Here is a 20,069-nt window from a genome sequence, read left to right as displayed (position 1 = left end):
CGCCGCAACACTAGAAAGGCTCGGCCTCACCAAGCTCTCCACTACCCTTTCGAGGTCCCATGACTCAAGAATCACATCCCTTTGATCACTCATAGATAGGGGGTCTACCATTCCCCACCCCCACCCTTTTTTTCCCCCTTTGCCCTAACTCCTGTTTTTCAGATTTTTAGTTCATGTATTGAATTTATCTCATTGGTGTAGTTCAATAAGGAGCTATCTGCGGCTTCATCCGACCATCATATGATGTCGGCTAGCAGTGTTGCTGGTGGGATGAAGCATCTTGGGTTGTAGATGAATGTTTTGTTTATGCTTGTGAATTGTTTGGTCTTTGGGTGCTAATACATAGAGAGAATTTTCTGTGACATTTGGAAATGTTGATTGGAAAGAGAAGGTTGTTGATGGATGAAAGATAAGGTTGGATAAGAATGTTGGATGATGCTTTATTGTGAGCTTTTCACCTCACTGATGGCAAGATGGTTTAGATTGTTTTCAAATTATGTTCGTGATGTGGTAATGAAATAGTGAATCACTAATTGCATATTTTTAAATTAATTTTTCTACAATTTTGGTACAATTATTTTTTACTTGGGTTCAATTGCATTTAATGTAAATATGTTGTATATATATATATTACAATCAAGAAACTTACATTTGAAGATACTTAGATTTTTTTTTAAAAAATTCCTTAGGTACGATGATTGGGCGAGAGAGGGAAAAACCAACCTTCGGGAAAAGTGACCTCTGGCTCAGCCCACGACTTCAATTTAAAGTTTAAAATGAAAAAAAGGGGTCGACACGACCTAACCTAGCTCCTGGGCAACCCCCATTACGGTGGTCCCTGCTGGCCCGGCATGATTACAAGTCGAGCCGTGTCGGCCTGAGCATGTAAAGTGCTCGGGCCACACCTTTCCCGAGCCGTGCCTAGTTAGGCCGGCCCATCTTGCACCTTTATCATGTACTAGCTTCTTGACTTAGGCAACTAAGAATACAAATAGACCTCATCAAATATATTTATACAAATAGACCATGGACTTGTACAGTGTCTGATATTTTGTTATGACATACATGGGCAACTTAGAAATTTTGTATATAACAATCATCTTTACTAGTGTAGCCATTGAAGAAATCTAGGAAATTGGTATTCTTTTCACCGTTACTATTATGATTACTGTTTCAACCTTTTGCTTTTACTATTACTGATATCTTTACTAGTGTTTCATCTTTACTAGGTGCATCATTTTTCAATAAATTGTTTGGCTGTAATTAATTCTCAACCTCTAATGATGAATCACAAGCCTCCAACTTAGCGACCACTAATTAACCACACCCAACCATTGACAACTCTCCTACTCATTAACTCATTAACTGTTTTATGTGGCTAACGAACTAACCAACTTAATAAACTTCCATTTTCACACTACACACCATTACACAACTTATAGGTGTTGTTTGCTAATATATCAATTTATGAGACAAAAAGTAAGGCTTATTTTCTCCGATATATCAATAATTGACTTACTCTAATATACCAATTTTTATATAAATTAATTTAAGAAATATTAAATTTTCATACCTTTAAACATTAAGATTTGCGAATAAACAACTTCACACACACATAATATATCAATGGCCATGCTACATAATTTCTTGAAGACATGAGAAATGAAAATTGCATGAGAAGTTTAAAGGAACACATGGATATTCTTTTGATAGGGTTACAATTAGTTGAGATTGAATGTAAATTAAGTCTTAAATTTAATTTGCTATGGATAAAAAATATATATTATTAGTTTTGATTAATTAAATGCTAGTTGTTTTAATTAATGATTTACATTTATTCTATAATTAATATTCTTAAATATTAATTAGTTGTTTAACAAATTGATATAAATTTATTTTGTTTTTATGAAAACAATATTTTTATTTCAAATTAATTAGTTTCGTTAGTAATTTGATATAAATTGTTGGTTTTTATTTTTCCTTTCAGTATCTCGATTAATTTTAAAATTAGAGAAAAAAATTCCTTCATTTCATTGTAGATTTGTAATTATGTATATCTCCATATTTTTCTTAAAAAAATGTTTTACGTGTGCGAAAATATAACTTAAATATATTTTTTAGCTTTGTGAGGGTAATTTCACAAATGTGAAAAAAAAAGTGCAGAAAAAAATGGTGCTATTCCTCTTGGGTTTTTATCATAAGCTTTGCTCAGTAAATTAGGAAACAGTAAATTTAAAACAAAAGTTATTGATGTGTATTTTATTATGAGGACAATAAGGTGACCAATTTACCTGTCTCAACAACTATCAAATGAGTTTTAATTTTTAAATTAATTATGAAAGTTTAAATATTTTTGAAGAAGAAGTATAATTCTAAGCTAATTGCTTGATGGTCTAATGGCACAAAGGGACCATTAGTTTGTATGCGAACAGGGATCATATCCCCAGGGGTGCAAAGTAAGGATGTGAGGTATGCTTCCAAAAAAAAAAAACACATCGGGTACACCCTTGGCGTATTCAACGTGGACTAATACACTTATTGCCATGCGCCACAATGTGCATTATCAATTATTCTCTAAAAAAACTATAAAATTATAATAATTAGGATATTACCTCATATGTTCGGTTAGTCCAACAACTATTTCTTACAATTGATTATATCATCGTTGACCATTCTTTTGTGTAATGCTTATAATCCATGCTTGTTAAATAATTTGTTTACACAAGTAGTTTTTTGAAAAATAAAAGTGCTAAATATGCTCATCTTTATCTTTCCATGGGTCGCGGATAACTAATTGGTTAATCCAATTTTAATTGTCAAACATAAGCACTAAGGTCGCTATAAAATTTTAATTTAGATAAATAACAAACAAGACTCCCTTTGATACATATATATATATATATATATATACTATCTAAAACTAAAAAGGAAGATCCATCATATTCCTTGTGTATAGAATTTTTGGTTTCCATTGGTGCAAATCCAATCAATTCGATTTGAGATGAGAAGCAATTATCCATTGGTAGCAAATGGTTATCCATTAAGCGGAGGAAATGCTATTGATTATGCTCTTATTCTTGAAAGAACGGACTAATAGGGTCAGCTACTTAGCCAACTTTCATAATTAAATACCGTTACTATATGGATAACTCTTATTGTGAAAAGATATATTACTGTATAATTGATGGGTAGAGCCAAAGGGTGTGAACTATACAAGTTCACAATAATATTTGATTAAATGATAGAAGGGGCTCCGGTGTATAGAAAGTACCTAACCGTTTAAGAAGTAACCATAGAAACGATGAAACTCACTATTTTTTTTAGTGTCGGCATAATTTCTTATTTCCAGGTCAAATGTCTGGAAGGAATAAAAAATCGTGGTTGGGAAGGTCATAGTAGCAAAAGCCATGGGAATTTCTTTTTTATATACTGGAATAATCCGCTTTGTTATTAATCGAACGGAGGAGGGAAAAAAGAATGACTGAATGAAGAGAAATCAATTAGTTATTCATTAAAGTTTAATTTGATTCAATGACCAGAGTTAGACGAGGATATACAGCTCGGAGACGTCGAATAAAAATTCGTTTATTTGCATCAACTTTTAGGGGGGCTCATTCAAGACTTACTCGAACAACTACTCAACAAAAAATGAGAGCCTTAGTTTCTTCTCATCGAGATAGAGACAGGCAAAAGAGGGATTTTCGTCGTTTGTGGATCACTCGTATAAATGCAGTAACTCGCGACAACGGGGTATTCTATAGTTATAATAAATTCATACACAATCTGTACAAGAGGCAATTGCTTCTTAACCGTAAAATACTTGCGCAAATAGCTATAGAGAATCAAAATTGTCTTTACATGATTTCGAATAAGATCTCTCAAATAAAAGAGATTATTTAGTAATATACAGGAATGATTGAAAAAAAAGTCCCCGGAGAATGAACTCCGGGAAGATAGAATGAAAATAAATTATAAGATACTTATAAGATAAGTATAAGTAGTAGGAATGAACGAAATCTTTCAATACAAGAATTCCTTTTTCTTAACAAAACAGCAATTTGATGCTTGAGAGTTTTGAGTCAATTGAGGGGTATGCCTATTTATTTCTGGTTCTAGGACCAGTAGTTCGAGGGATCGACTCGACTCTCTCAAATTGTTTCTCATTATTAAGAAAAGGTAACAAAGATAAAATACGAGCTTGTTTTATAGCAATAGTAATTAATCGTTGTTGTTTCAAGGTCAATCTATTGATATGTTTAGATAAATTTTTCCTCGCTCACTAATAAATTGACTAATTAAACTCGTGTTTCTATAATTGCTTTGATCTTCCGACCTTGGGTGCATACGCCTATAGAAATATCACTTAGATTTACGAAAAGGTTGCTTTCACTACAACATATTAGGTCTTCCCCGGCGTTTTTATTGACCTTTGGCGGTGTTTATAAACACCACTAAATCACTCAATGGCGCATTTGCGAAACGCCAGAGCAAACGCTAGCAATTCTAACGTCGCTGAAGGAGCGGCGTTTTTAAGAACAAACACTGCCATTTAGCGGCGTTTAATAAGTTAAAACACCGCTAAAGTTGAAAATAATATGTTGGATGTGTGACAAATACCTCTGTATTTTTCGACCGACACTCCCAAGGCTTAAAAACAGATTTTATAGTTGCTTTATTCAATGCCCTAGGCGAACAACATAAGAAAAACAATGAGATTAAATTGTTACACACGGATGAAAGAAAACTTAACAACACAAACAAAAAAACAAATAAGATACCAATAGCCAAGTAACCCAAAATAGAACAGATATGATAGCTGTTTGATCTAAGACAAATAAAAGAATTAAAATTAGCTATATTTATTTCAAGAGAAATGTAGCATGGAATCAATTAATAACTAAAAGAGCTTACTTTTTCCTATGTTTAGACTTAAGAAATGCAGTCTCACATTGATCTGTAGCACGGAGAAGTTGAGAGCTCAAGGCTCTTAGTTCCTGCAGTTATTGAAAACCATGAAAACGAACAAGTCTTTAAAATTCAAAGAAAACCATGTGAAGCTTTCCCCAAAAAGAATAAATATTAGAATAAAACAAAAAAATAATAACACACAAAGGAGAAAAGTATAAAATTTAAAACTTTTCCTATTTCCAAGCTTGAAATACCGGACTGTCAATCAATCAGATGATTGTTTTCACACGTAGCTAATCTAGGACACTAATCAACTGAAATATGGGCAAAATAGTTTACCTTTAAAATGTGAGAATTTGCTGCAGAATTAGACTGGGAGAATTGAGCATAAGAAATCAGAACAATTCGGTTTCTACAAGCAAAAGCAAATGAAGAGATAGAGAAATGAAGTTTAAGGCAGCAAGTACTAGACAATAGAATGTTAACCTTTGAAGCACCAGAGAAGTCAAAGAACTTGTGTTTACTGAATGCAAACTGAATGCAATCAGAACACATCTTTCAATTGATGCCATGACTATATTCAGCATGAGCCATGTAATACAATTGCAAAGGTAAAACTGTGTACATAATTCCAGACCATAAAATGTTAAAAAGCATATCAATGTCGATCAACATATTGGGAGACAACTATAAAATGATTGCATGCTCTAGGTCAAATATATTCAAGATTGAGATGCAGAAAAATGTAGTAAAATTTTAAGTGTGACAAATACCTCTGTATTTTCCAACCGACTCTCCCAAGCCTTAAAAATAGATTTCACACCAACTGCTTCATTCAATGCCCTAGGCTAATAACATAAGAAAAATAATGAGATTAAATTGTTACACACTGATGAAAGAAAACTTAACAACGCAAACAAAAAATAATAAGATACCAATGGCCAAGTAACCCAGAATAGAACAGACAAGATGGCTATTTGATCTAAGCCTAATTCAAGAATTAAAATGACAAGATGGCACCACAATCAGCAGAAGTAAGAGCACTACAATGCTAGGAACACATATTGTGATGACAAAATTCATTGAAATATGAACTACTACATCTAAAAATATAAATTATGAATATGAGATAGATTGGCAAATAAATTATCCGTTACGAAAGAGTACATAAAACTCACACTAGAAATTTTGAATTTGGCAAATTGTACCTCATCATATAAATATGAACCAATGTGTTATGATCATTAAGTTGCACATACATCCTCATTGACATCTTCACAAACCCATTGCTCATCATCATTAGAAGATAAAATCCTTTCACTAGTAGTAGGAAAACAATCAGTTCAAGGACCACTTGCTATTGATTCATCGCCCATGTCATACACTTCCCTAGCTTGATTGAATATCACAACATACCATCAAAATTCAGTGAGGTCTTTTCTGTAGAATACTTGCTTCACTTGTGATGAAAATACATAAGGCTCATCAATGACATGAGCACCGGTGTCGATTAATCTAGAAAAATTCACCATGGTAAATCCATATTTATCTTTCTTGATACCTCGACTATTAGTAACATCAGCCCAATCACATCGAAACAACACAACTTCGAATTTTTGAAAGTAATCTAGCTCAATAATGTCATTCAAAATCCCATAATAGTCAACATTTCCTTGCACGGGGTTAGCATAACTTTCGCTAGCATAACTCATTGTTGAAGAATTAACAAGGCATCCGGAATTTTGAGTTCTCCTTAGTCTCTCATAGAATTTGATATGGAAGCAAAATCTATCGATGATATATCCTTTGTATCGCTTAACAATTGGGTTTGGTCCTTGTGCAAGGAACGTAACTTCTTTGGTTACATCTCTTCCATGAGAAACCTAAGAAATTGTGTCAATATATATATGGAATTAAAATTTGAGAAATTCATGGAGAATTATGATTCTAATTTTTAGCATTTACAACTTCCTCCAACCATTCATGAAAGGTCTTACTGAATTGTATATCAACATCACAAGTGGTTGAACGACGACAACGCATTTGCTGTCTCAGGATATTCTTATATTCACTACAATTAATTGCAATACAAATTTTTAACTTATGGCATACGAAGTAAAAGACATGAAAATGCTTCACTTACGATTGCAGTGTGACAGCACCGTCATGGTGTAGTAAGACATATCGATGTGCTTGTGCCAATGATTTAGCATCTAATTTTGCTACTTCAAATTTGCCTATTTGTTGTCCATGACTATGAAATAAATAAGGTCCCCCGAGTACTTCATCACGAACTTCTCCCAAATTTCTTGGAGGGTTTATCAAATATTGTTTCAACATAATCCAAATATCGGGAACAAAAAGTCACACATTCCTTTGCCAAATAACCTTCCGCAATAGAACCTTAAGGATATCTCTTGTTGCACACATAATTCTTTAACTTCAATAAGAACCTAAAACATGTATGTCGTATCACCAAAAAAATAAATTTAATTCTTACTAATTATAACTAAGTCTATAGTAGAAAATGTTACCGTTCAATTTGATGCATCCATCAGTAATGGACAGGTCCATCAAGTTTGGCTTGCAATGGAAGGTGAATAACCAAATGGACCATTATAGTGAAGAAAAATGGTGGGAAAATCTTCTCTAATTGACATAAAACCATCGCTACTCGGTATTGAAGTTTGTCGAGATTTTCAACCTTGAGAACCTTACCACATAAAATTTTGAATATATTGCAAAGCTCAGAAATGGAAACACATCACTTGGTTTGATGATGATAAGCATAAAGCAATTGGAAGCAAATCATGGAGCAATATATGATGATCATGTGATTTTAGAGAATGCAGCTTCCATTCTTTTTGGTTGATGCATCTTGATATATTTGAGGAATAACCATCTAGAACTTCAATGTCCTTCAAAACTTGGCAAAACACATCTTTCTCCCGTTTTGTCACTGAATAAATAGTAGGAGGCAACATTGTTCTTCCATTAGGAAGATATTTAGAATGAAGAACATGATGAATTCCCATATCTACCAAATCAAGTCTGGCTTTCAAGTTATCCTTCGATTTGCCATCAACATTAAGAATGGTTCCAATAATATTTTTACAAACATTCTTTTCGATGTGCATCACATCTAGGTTATGCTACAGAAGAAGATGCTTCCAATATGCTAAATAAAAAATATACTTCCCTTTTTCGACAAATTTGCTTCATGTGATTCGTCTTCTTCCTTATCCATGTCATTATCATCTTGAAAATTGGATTCTTGCCTTTGTCTTTTCTTCGAGCTGGTACAAGTCTTTGATTTTCTTAGCTTCTTTTTCATTCATTTCCCAGAACTATATTGCACATCATTTAACATGAACAAAATGTTTGACCCACTTGTTGGTAGAGGAGCCTCACGTACCTCGAAGATACCATCAAATAGATGTTTTTGAAGACTATATGGATGATCTTTTGCTAACCACCGCCGATGTCCCATATAACAAAACTTTTGTCCATTGGATAACCATCTTGCCAATGTTTCTGCACCACAACAAAGGCAAGCGTACTTCCCCTTTGTGCTCCGACCAAATAAAATTGCATAAGCAAAAAAACATTTATTGTCCACATTAGAGCAGCTTGCAAATTGAAATTCTATTTCTTTGATGGATCATATGTCTAAACACCAACCCATAGTTGCTTCAGTTCCTTGATTAGAGGTTGCAAGTAGATGTCAATGTCATTTCCTTAACTCCAAGGATAATCATGTATAATAGGGAAGAAGACTGCTTCATCCCTTTCCACAGTGGCAAATTGTAAGGGATCAACACCACCGCCCAAGTACTGTAAGAAGTACTTCGTAACTTGAATGGGTTAAAACCATCAGAAGAAAGTTCGAGCCTAATATTTCGAGGATCATAAGCAAAGTCTGGATATCTCATGTCAAATGTTTTCCATGCTTCAGCGTCAGCAGGTGCCTCGGACACCCATCTTCTTTACGACCATCAGTAAGCCAAATCATATCTCCAGAAGTTATTGAGGACATAAATATTCTCTATAATCTTGGGATGACGGGAAAATAACACAAAACCTTCGCTGCTCTTTTGTGAACCATTTCATCATCATCATTGGAAGAGTGGCTAGATTCAGTGGACAACCAACGAGAAGTGCCGCAAACAAGACAAGCTTGTTGATTTTCTTTATCATCCCAATAGAGTATACAATCATTACGGCAAGCATGAATTTTTTCATAACCAAGTCCTAAGTCTTTGACGACCTTCTTAGATTCATGACTATTTATAGAAATGGCAACAACTAGGAAAAATCCTTTCAAAAACTCAATTAGGTAATCAAGCGCTTTCCTAATCATCCCACACATGCATTTTAGGTGGAAAAGACGAATGCAAAAATACAACCTGGAATGCTTCGATCCATCATAAAGTTTTTCATTCATATCTTCAAGTAACTTGTAGAACTTTGATGCTTCCATAGAAGGTTCTTCTTTTCTTGCCCCATCCTGGCCTTCGTCTTCATCATTCACAATATTTCCAATATTATGTTCAATGCCCCCATGAACATCATGACGAATGTTAAAAGCATCACATAACAATTCTCCCATGGCACCATGGCTACTATGAAAGGTTGAAGTAGGATGAGTGGAGCTCGGAGGCACTATAATTGTGTCATCCAAATTAGATGTTGAAGAAGGAACCTGCTCCCCATGGAAGAATCAGCAAGTGTAACCCCGTAGAATTCCAATACACATTAAATGTTCTTCCACTACTTCTCGCGTGTGCCAATGAACATTCACACACTTTACACAAGGAAAAAAATATCATGTTGTCCTCCCTTATCATATGCAAAATCAATAAATGCCTTCACTCCTTCTGCATACTCGTCAGACAATATTGACTTATGCATCCAACTTTTATCCATCTTTGTGTTACCATCAATGAAGTTAATACAATGCTTACAAACAACTTTAATAATAATAAAAATAATAATAATAATAATATTTATTATTATTATTATATTTTAGGTGGACAACCTACTGTACCCTTAAGAGATATATATATATATATATATATATATGTGAGAAAGAATATAATGTGGAAAAAAACTAAATGAGTTTGAATTTGCTTGCCTCGCACTAATTACAACAACAAATAATAATATTCATAATTATTATTATAAGAATTAACCCTTTACACATGAAATTATATTCAAATTTGTTTGTCTTTTCACTAAGACTCTTTCATGCGTCGTTTTCACTAAGACTCCTAATAGGTGTCTAAATGTAGGTATTTTCCTATATATATCGTATGCATTTTGCATGTATTTTGTGAGGTTTGATGCCCGTTTTGCACTTAATCATGTACTATTTGCTTTGTAGGGCACAAGAAAGCCATGGAGAACACGATGATATCATTTAGGCGAAAAGAAGAAGAAAACAGCCCTAAAGTACTGTAGTTGATTTACTGCAGCAGAGGTATCGGTGCGAAGTTACTGTAGCAACACTGTAGTAGCGGGACGGTTTGAAGCTGTCTGCCCAGAATTTCATGCGACCCCTATACAGCCCGTATGGAGGCCATACGGCCCTTATACGGTCTGTATGCCGTGGAGAGTATTAATGCAAATTTTTAGGTTTGAATGAGGGCTTTTGGCTGGACAGATTTTGAGAGACTTCTTGGGAGACCTTGAGCGACCTTGGGAAGAAGAAGAAGGGCAAGGAAACGAGGAGATCATTTAAGGGCAAGGTTAAAGGCTCTCAAGGCAAGAAGATACCATCATTCAAGGGGAGATCAACAACTATTTGAAGGAAGGAGACCCGCGGCTAGAGGATGCATCATTCGGCATTCTTTCAGCGGGGGAAACATCATTTGGCACATTTTCTACCTCCTCCTTCACCATTTTGAGATTTGATCCATTGTTTTCATGCTAAGAGCTACACTAAGGAGAAATCCGTAGTTCTTTTATGAGTGATGGATGTAGATGTGACCTACTCGCATGTATTAGATCGTGAATGGATTACGAAGGGGATACTTGTATCAACAGGCCAAGAAATTGGGTGTTGGTAGCCCTCCATGTTTTAGGGGTGAACTTATAATGAGTTTATCCCTATTTTGAGATTTCCTTGTACTTATTGCAATCATAGGAATGTGGATTTGGAAGAAATTCCTATCAACATTCGTATGGGACTAGGGTTCAATCACCGAGAAATTGGGGTTGTTGTAATCTAGAAATCTTTTGGTCCAAATTACCCTTACATCTTTTCTTCTTCATCCATGTATCATGATGACCCCTCAAGGGGATCCACATCCATAGGCCTTTGCATTACATTGGTTTTCTTTCTTGCTCATTGCTTACTTTCTCTAATTTATTTGTAATCTTGTATTTAGCTTTAATTGAACCTAGTAGAGTAAATTCCATCACTCAAGATCTTAGGCTAGATAATAGGTTGAGAAGGAGTAATAGGAGATCCTTAGCCCCATGGAATACGATCCTTGTGTCTTCACATGAGGTATTACTTGGCTATCCCGTACACTTGCGGGGAAGCAATCAACTCCTTCTTTAGACCGTCTCTTATTTGAAGCTTAAATGAGTGATGTGTATTCATTTGTGCTTATCCTAAGATTTTATAATTCTATACATATATAGAATTATAAAATCTAATTTAAGTCACACCAATGTTGTATATGTAATATCAAAATCTAAGTCCTTTTTCATGAGTCCCTTTCACTAAATTATTATTAGAAAATAATTATGATGTACACTAGTCCTTGATCTTAAGTATGAATGCTCTAACAAGTACCATATGCTGTTCCTTTTTCCACAGATAACAATTATTTTATCTAAAATTGAATGATTCCAATCTAGAAAAGATAGATCAGCAGTGATTCTTTTTCTTTCTTTTTAAATGTGTATAGATCACCAATTTCAAATATAATTTTACTTATATTAGAAGAAGAAGATGAACAAGATCACAAGTAACTTCATCTTAACAAAAACCTGGACTAAATCAACGAAATAACCTTGGATAGGTAATTAATTTATAAGGAGCTTCAATAGAAGTGATAGGTAAAGTTTCTTTGTATTATTGTCAGTCAAAGCTAATCAAAAGATCTTCACAAGCATAGGCCTTGTCAATCTTAAGATTAATTATTTATAGGCAATTTCATTCTTATATGATGACTAAAACTATTGGCATCTTATTTTTTTTTTCTTGCATATTTGACGTTGTTAAGTATTGAAGACTCTAATATTTTGTGAACATATACGATGAGATATTTTATTGCAGCTTCAATACCTTCTTCATTTTCATAGGGCATTTGATAAATATTTCTTTACATCTTTAATAACCTTCAAATTTTCTCTTACATCCTGCAGTGAGACATTCATACATACCTTCATGCTGCAACTCACGATACTATCCAATCATCTAAACGGGAAAGATACCCACATTCGACAGATCAAAGTCTATGGCCCTCGGCTGTACATGGAAATCCTCATTTTTTCTTTGATTTCAACTCGAAAAATTTCTCCTTGACTCTTCCTAATTGTGTTTGTTCTACAGGAACCAAGAATTTAATACATCATAATGGGGAAAAAAAGAGAAACCTGATATTGTTCTCGTAAACATGGCAATCAATCTTGCTTATCATTTACAAAGACTTCTTATTTTCGCCAATTGCTTCCAGGCACTAGGAATTCTTATTATCTGCATAGAAATCTAAATGAAAGAACTAAAAATAACACTTATCCTTTTCATAAATGAAAGGAAACGTTCATGCTCCTTTCCATCATCTCTGTGACATTTAACTAATAGCATATCTATCTTCGTATTTAAAAAATCATAAATTTAGCTCAGAATGAAACCAAACTTCCAAATTCACACAGAAACACAAGCTAAAAAACCCTAATCTCTTGCTATACCTCAAAATACAATGAGATACAAAAACAAAAAGCAGTAGCAACATCATCAACAACAACCACAACCACATCTTTTACATGATCAGAAAGAGTATTCATTCCCTAAACTCCATGATCAAAACAAAACAACCAAGGAGATAAACAATCCAAGAAAAATATAAGGAAATTAATACTTGAATGGCTGAACACCTGCAATCTGAGAGCAATTCGAGCGTTCCAGCAATGAAATCGAGATCAATCACACAGAAATTCCTAAAAAACTCATATCCACAGGTAAAAACATTAATACATAGAGCTTGATAGAGATTTAAAGATGAAGAAAAGAAGAGTGATACCTTTGATTTGGACTGTAGAGAGACGGTGGGATTGAGCAGCAAGTACCAGTGAACTAACAAGAAAATGCGTGCCCGATGGGGATTTGGATGTGGAGGCTAACAGAAAAGGATGGGGATTTGGAAGCGCCGATGGAAATTTGGGCACGCAGAAGATTGAGAACCTAGTGGAGAAGATGACCTACAAACAAGGCAATTAGGGGGAGCAAAATAATAAACTTGCCGGCATTTTATACAAAAAACGCCGCCAAATCAAGGGATGCGTTTTAAATAAAAATTATTAAAATCAAATATTCCCCGTGTTTTACAAAAAAACCCGCTAAAACAGAGAAATTCCAGGCGTTTGTAAATTAAAACGCCGCTAAAACATTACATTTCTCGGCATTTCTCCTGGCATTTTAGAGAAAACCCCGTTGATGTTCTCAAAACTAATACTAGCGTTTTTGCATCAAATGGCACAAAGGTCCAATTCTTCCATACTAGAAAGACCTTTTGTGGCGTTTTACAATGAAAATGGTGTATAGTAACCGGCATTTATGTAAAACTCCGCCAATAAAATGCCGCTAAAACCCTATAATGCTGTAATGTTTGATTCATCCATGGGTTTTTTTTATTCCTTATCTCAAAAATTCTATTTCTTTATTCAATTTAGATCCGACCGAATAGGATTTGATTATATATGCTGTTATAGCGTTGTATATATGTTATGTTCTTCCTTTCCTCTTTTTGCCCCTTGGAAAGATCGTACACATGTTCTTGTCGATCTATTTCTTTATTTCTCCATGAATTGTATGTGTGTGACAATAGTGAAAATATTTTGTTAATTCTAATCAATTAGGTATATTGTGTCGAATCTTTGAGTAATATATCTAGAAATATCCGGCAATTTTTTATTGATACCATTTCAGACATAGCTGGAGCATTCCAAAATAACTCTAACTTTGACATCCTTACCTTTGGCCATGAACCTTCTTTGAATTTTGGATCGACTTAAATTCTTCTATTTTCGATTTGAACCAAAGAAGAAGAAAAGAATAAAATAATCAATTGAAGTTAATAACTAGAAATTCAATTTGTAAAGATTTGGTTGTAAATAAATTAATATATATATATATATATATCTCACTACTCACAGCCATCAAAATTTCTTCCCTCAATTTTCCTAACAATTTGAGCATAATATTCTTAAAATTTGAATGATGGCTTTAATCAATGATTCCACAGTGATATTTCTAGTGCATAAAGATGTTGTTAAATTGAACCAATTTGATGAAACAAATTTTGCAAGATGGAAGGGCAAAGTAAAGTTTCATCTCACTATTCATAAAGTTTATTATGTTCAGCATTCTAGTTTGTATCCACTCCCTCCACCAACACTAGATGAGCCAAATAATTTGAAGGATGAACATAAGAAACTTAAAAAAGATAAATAATGTGTTATGGTCTTATTCTAAATTGCTTAATTAATTATTTGTATGTTCTCTGCTTCACCAAAGAATTATTGACTAATATTTGAGCTACCTTGGAAACTAAATATTAGAATGATAAAAAAATACTGATAAATTTACAGCTTTGAACTACTTTGATTTCAAGATAATTGATGACAATCCGGTCATGGATCAAGTTCGTAAACTTCAGATTTTTAGTTTCCACATTGAGGGACTTGAAAGTGAATTTTCTAGTTCACTTTAAATTAGTGCAATTTTGTCCAAATTACCTGCTACTTAGAGTAATTATAGAAAGAAAGTATGCACCAACAAAAAAGTTTCACACTTGAACAATTTCAAACTCATCTATAAATTGAGTGTGAAACAAAAATGCAGGAATAAAAGTTCTTGAAAAGAAAAAAAAATGCTATAACATATTCAAATGTAAATGCAATGGGATAAAAATTTGGAAGCAAATCTAAAAGGTTTAGAGCAAATTTAAAGGCAAGAGTTAAATTTTCAAGAAAAATAAGCAGAAATTTTACGATTTGCAATCGTTGCAGTAAAAAGTGACACTAAATCAAAGAATGTAAATACGAAATCGATGAAGAAAAGAAAAAGGCTAAAGCCAATATAAGTCAGGCCACCATGATAGTTGATGAAGACAAGGGTCTTGTGGCCATGATAACTGAAGTGAATCTTGCTCCAAGTGCAAAAAAAATTGAATGGCTCCTTGATTCAAGTGCTATCATTTATGTCTGGAATAACAAGGATATGTTTAATATTTATGTTCAAGAACAAAGTGTAATCTTCATGGGAAATTATGCATCTATTCAACTGATGGAAAAATGAAATGTGATTTTAAACTTTAATATTTATGTACAACTATACATGTCAGACTTTTTGAAAATAATTTAATTGGAGCTTTAAAAGAAGAAATATACATGAAACAATCCAAAGGGTTTGTTCTTCTGGAAAATGAACATAAAGTTTGTAAACTTGTAAAATCTTTATATTTTCTTAAACAAGCTCCAATACCATGGCATGAAAGGTTTGAGTTAAAAAATAAAATCTCTTGTTTTTAGGCATAATACCGCTAATAAATCCATTTATTCTAAGTTTACTAGTGATTATGGAGTAATTATTTATCTTATGTAGATGATATGCTTACTTTTGGAACCAACATTCTTGGTATTAATGAAATTAAGAAATTTCTTACCTCTACATTAAAAATGAAAGATCTTAACAGGTTGTTATTGAGTGTGTGGCTGTCCTAGCACACCACATGTTTGTTACAATGCCTGAATGGTTAGGTTGTTACAAGTGTCACGAATTGTTGTAACATAATGATGAATGGAATGAAAACAGGCAAGGAATAATTTTTTTCAGTCTTTTCCAATTTTCATTTTCTTCCTTCCTACTCTTATTCTTCTCCTTCTCTTTGTACTTCTCATCTCTAGAACATTCATTGAAAACGCTGCATTCTTGGATTTGGTTTTATCATTTTGTTTCTAAGATTAAGTATGTCCTTATGAAAGTGATCTTAACAGGCATATTTAATTTCTCTTTGTTAAAGTATGAAGTTGCTTGTTTAATATTCAGTTGAAGCTAGTTTGTTTTTATTCGTGATGTTAAAATGTTGGTAAATTCTTCTAAATTCTTTCCTTGAAGAGTTCTTGCTAACTAATTATCTTTCTTGTTTTGTTTGAATGGAAATTGAATCAGTTACTTAAACAATGTAGAGATGATTGCGGCGGACACTTGAATAATGTAGAGGTGATTGCTTATGGTACTCTTTATATTCGATGAATTTGATTATTCCTAATGCAAGTTGAAATGAATGAAGTGTTAGCCACTTGAATAATTGGGTTTATAGATTTGTGGGGATTAATGTAGAGGTGATTGCGGTGGGCACCGTTGAAGTTGGAGTGTTGGATGAGGCTATGGACCTCGTATCCCTTGGTGGGGAGAAGCTCAATAAGATTTGAGTCATCCTAAGTGGGGATGCCGTTGATCAATATTTGTATGGAGGCGCGATTGATGGCAGGATTATCGCAATGGCGTCAGCTGTTGGGCGGAGACTGCTCAGCATGCTGATTTTTGCAGGAATCATCTACCGTTGGAGGAGCTTCCATAGTAGATTTAGGGATGGTGGAGAAAGAGTGAATCAATGAAACATGAAGAAAGATGAAGATGGTGCTTATATGGTGTAGTTAGGGTGATGTTGCGGGTTTGGAATGATGTTGCCCCTTTTGGGTGATGTGGGTATACCAAACAGGCTTAATGACATGTCATGAAGACTTAACTTGGACTTTTCCATGGCCATGTAATCAAATAAGGGATGGAATTCATTGGGTGATTATTCGATGAAACCAAATCCTTTGATTCAAATTGAACTTCAATGACCAAAGTGAAAATAAACCATAGTTCAATGACCTAGTGATGACACAACTCCAACCACACGAATGTTTTGGTACGCATAACACAGCAAGTATATGGGTTGTTAAGTAACACCTCGTGGGTGAGCACGAGAGTCGTATTCCTCAAAGAACGGCGATAGGCTTCGATTACTTCATTTTCACTTAATCAATAGCTTAACATCTATGGTGTTTCTTAGATCTACTTTTGCAAACTAATTATTAACATACAATTGAGGTTCATGAAGAGCAATTGGAAGGAGTGGGTACTCATATGAGAAATCCCTTAGCAGTTACTTCTGATGTGAAATCAATTATGACACTGTTATCTAGTGATCGACTGGGGGATTCAGAGGATTACTGGTCCCATTCTCTTGGCAACCAGGTTAAAAGCACTAGGAACTTAAGATGGAATCTCTTCCACTCCACCTATCCGCTTATGTTACCTTAGGATCAAGAATATATCTAAAATGATAATCAAACCCTAATCCAAAAATCTAGCAATACCTAATCTCTTAGTGCATGCATAGATCTAATAATTCATTGGTGTTGTAATCAGTTGGAATCTCTTCGTCACAAGATCAACACATTAATTAATGAGCAATGAATCAAAATTAATTAAATCAAAAGTATATTTCCAACAAAAGTTAGAATTCACAAGAAAACAGCTAGGTACATCGGCATACAGTTCCGCTCAAATTGGGGCCCTATGGATAAAGAATAAAGATTGGAGAATATAAAGTCCATAATAAAAGAATAAAGAATCATAAAACTAACTCCCTCAATAGATCTCCGATTGTTGACATTGAGAAAATCCCAAGGATATCAAGACGGCGCCGAATCTCTTTACGGGGCCCTCCACTATCAATATGCATTGACTCCCTCTTGAGAAATCCACTGGAATCCGCTGAAATAAGGTTGATCCTCGTCTCCAACCACACAAATCTCTAGAAATCCTGCCTGGTCTAAACAAGTTTGGCAAAAGAATCCCCCTAAATTGTAAAACCTAGGGTTATTTATAAACTGAGTCCGCCATAAGGGTCACAATGGCCGTTGTGAAGGCTATTTTGATCAAAGTTAATTAATTGTTGCGTTCTGGCATGGTCTGGTTTTGGCGTTATTTGCAATAACCATGGTCATTGTATACACAATTTTAGATTTGAAGGCAATTGTAGCTCCTATGACATCTTCTTGTGGTCTTCCACACTGGCAGAATCAGACCATGGCCGTGATGAGGCTATGGTGATGTTATGAAGGTTGTGTTTTAGTCTGATCTGCCTCGAATCACCTCAATATTTGCTTCTTTGGCCCTGAAATGCATTAGATCCCCTAGTGAATGAAATAATACAATTTTGTAGCAATTTAGTACTAAACATATAAGATTTTTCATGCTAGATGTAGTGCAAATGATGTATAAAATATGCATGTTCAAGCACTTATCACCTTGTAAAAAATTTATCCATCCTTTTGATGAAATGCATAATGTGTATTTCTCTCTTAAAAGATTTGATCTATGTTATAAACATATATTTAATCATAGTGTCCTTTGCCAAAACAAATAAAAGGAGGGCATAAGTTTCTCTATCGTCCGAATCAGATAATATATTAGTCTCTTCATTCGTCTTCTTTCCTCCTTGTCAATCTTTGTACTTGTCTACTCGGTTCTCTCCTTTTCTTTCTTCCTCTCCTCTCTTTTCTCTCTATCTGTCATTTTTTCATGTCCCCTATTTTTCGTTATGCCTACTCTTTTTTTTAAAAACTTGTGATTTTTCAGATTTTTTCAAAAATTTTTTTAGCACTATCATTTCCCCTTTTGTTTAAATTTTTTTAACTAAATCTTTTTCGATTTTTCCTTGACAGTAATCCCTTTTTTTATTTTTTTGGTTATCCCTTTTTTTATATAAATTTTTTTTTCTAATCATTGCATCTTTTTTCCCCATTTTTTAGTTTTTTAAATTTGAATTTGAATTTGAATTTTTTTTACTATAAATAAAATTTTCACAAATATGTTCACTTTAAAGAGGTGATTTTTTTATTTTATGCTTTAGTTTTTTATTTTTACTTAACAAAACAAATTACTTAAAATAAATGTAACAACTTATATATTTGATAAGAGCAATTTAACAAAAATTTCATTCCAAAAAATGTTTTATTAACATGACATAAAACATGGTTTAGATAAATTAAATAAAATGTGTCATGAAATAATTTGGTTTGTTTATAAGCTGCAATAATTTTAATAAATACTAGTTAATTAATTGCAATTTATGATTTTAATAATAATTTTGAAAAGTTAATTAGGAATAACCAAATCTAGCATTAAAACACTAAACTCAAACTTTAAAAAAAAGATACCTAATCTAAATAAGTTTTGGAGGGACAATTTTTTTCCCATTGATCTAAACATGACAGTAGAATATTCAATTGTAATGTATATAACAAATATACTTTCCTGATTAAAAATTTATGCATAAAACTCTTTCTAATAAAAACTTATTAACTTATTACTATAATTTTTAAAAAATCACTAATGTTTAATTATTTAATATAACAATAATTTACTATATCTGTGTCTGTATATATCATTCTATTCCGGAATATGCACATGTCAAATGTGCCTAAAAACTAATTTATGTATGCATATACTTGCTAAAGTTGTGCGTGTGGATTATTTGTATAAAATTATTCATTCTATTTTATTTTTTAAAATAAAGAAAAAAACATTGTGCAATGTCCGATTTTTTTTTTAAAAAAATCGAATAAAATTACTTATCTATCCCCACAAAAGGTGGGCATTTATCAATATGTTTTCCAAAGAGTCATTTCTTTTTTAATGATAGTCTTTACTCTCCTTGGTCATGTGGAGCATCACATGGTTTCTATAGGCATAATGATAATTTATCCATTTTTTAAAGACGCAACAATTTTTTTTTTAATTTAACTCTATATATAAAGACGGTTAAGGACTATCTGTACTAGAATATATTCTATATTTTTAATATCTTAATAAAGTTCATTTATGATAATTTAATCTATCTGATATTATCATTATTAAAGGGGGAAAA

Source organism: Dioscorea cayenensis, chromosome 19, assembly GCF_009730915.1.
Source record: "Dioscorea cayenensis subsp. rotundata cultivar TDr96_F1 chromosome 19, TDr96_F1_v2_PseudoChromosome.rev07_lg8_w22 25.fasta, whole genome shotgun sequence".
Classification (NCBI taxonomy): Eukaryota; Viridiplantae; Streptophyta; class Magnoliopsida; order Dioscoreales; family Dioscoreaceae; genus Dioscorea; species Dioscorea cayenensis.
The sequence above is the reverse complement of the archived record's forward strand: the minus strand, read 5'-3'. Positions refer to the sequence as shown.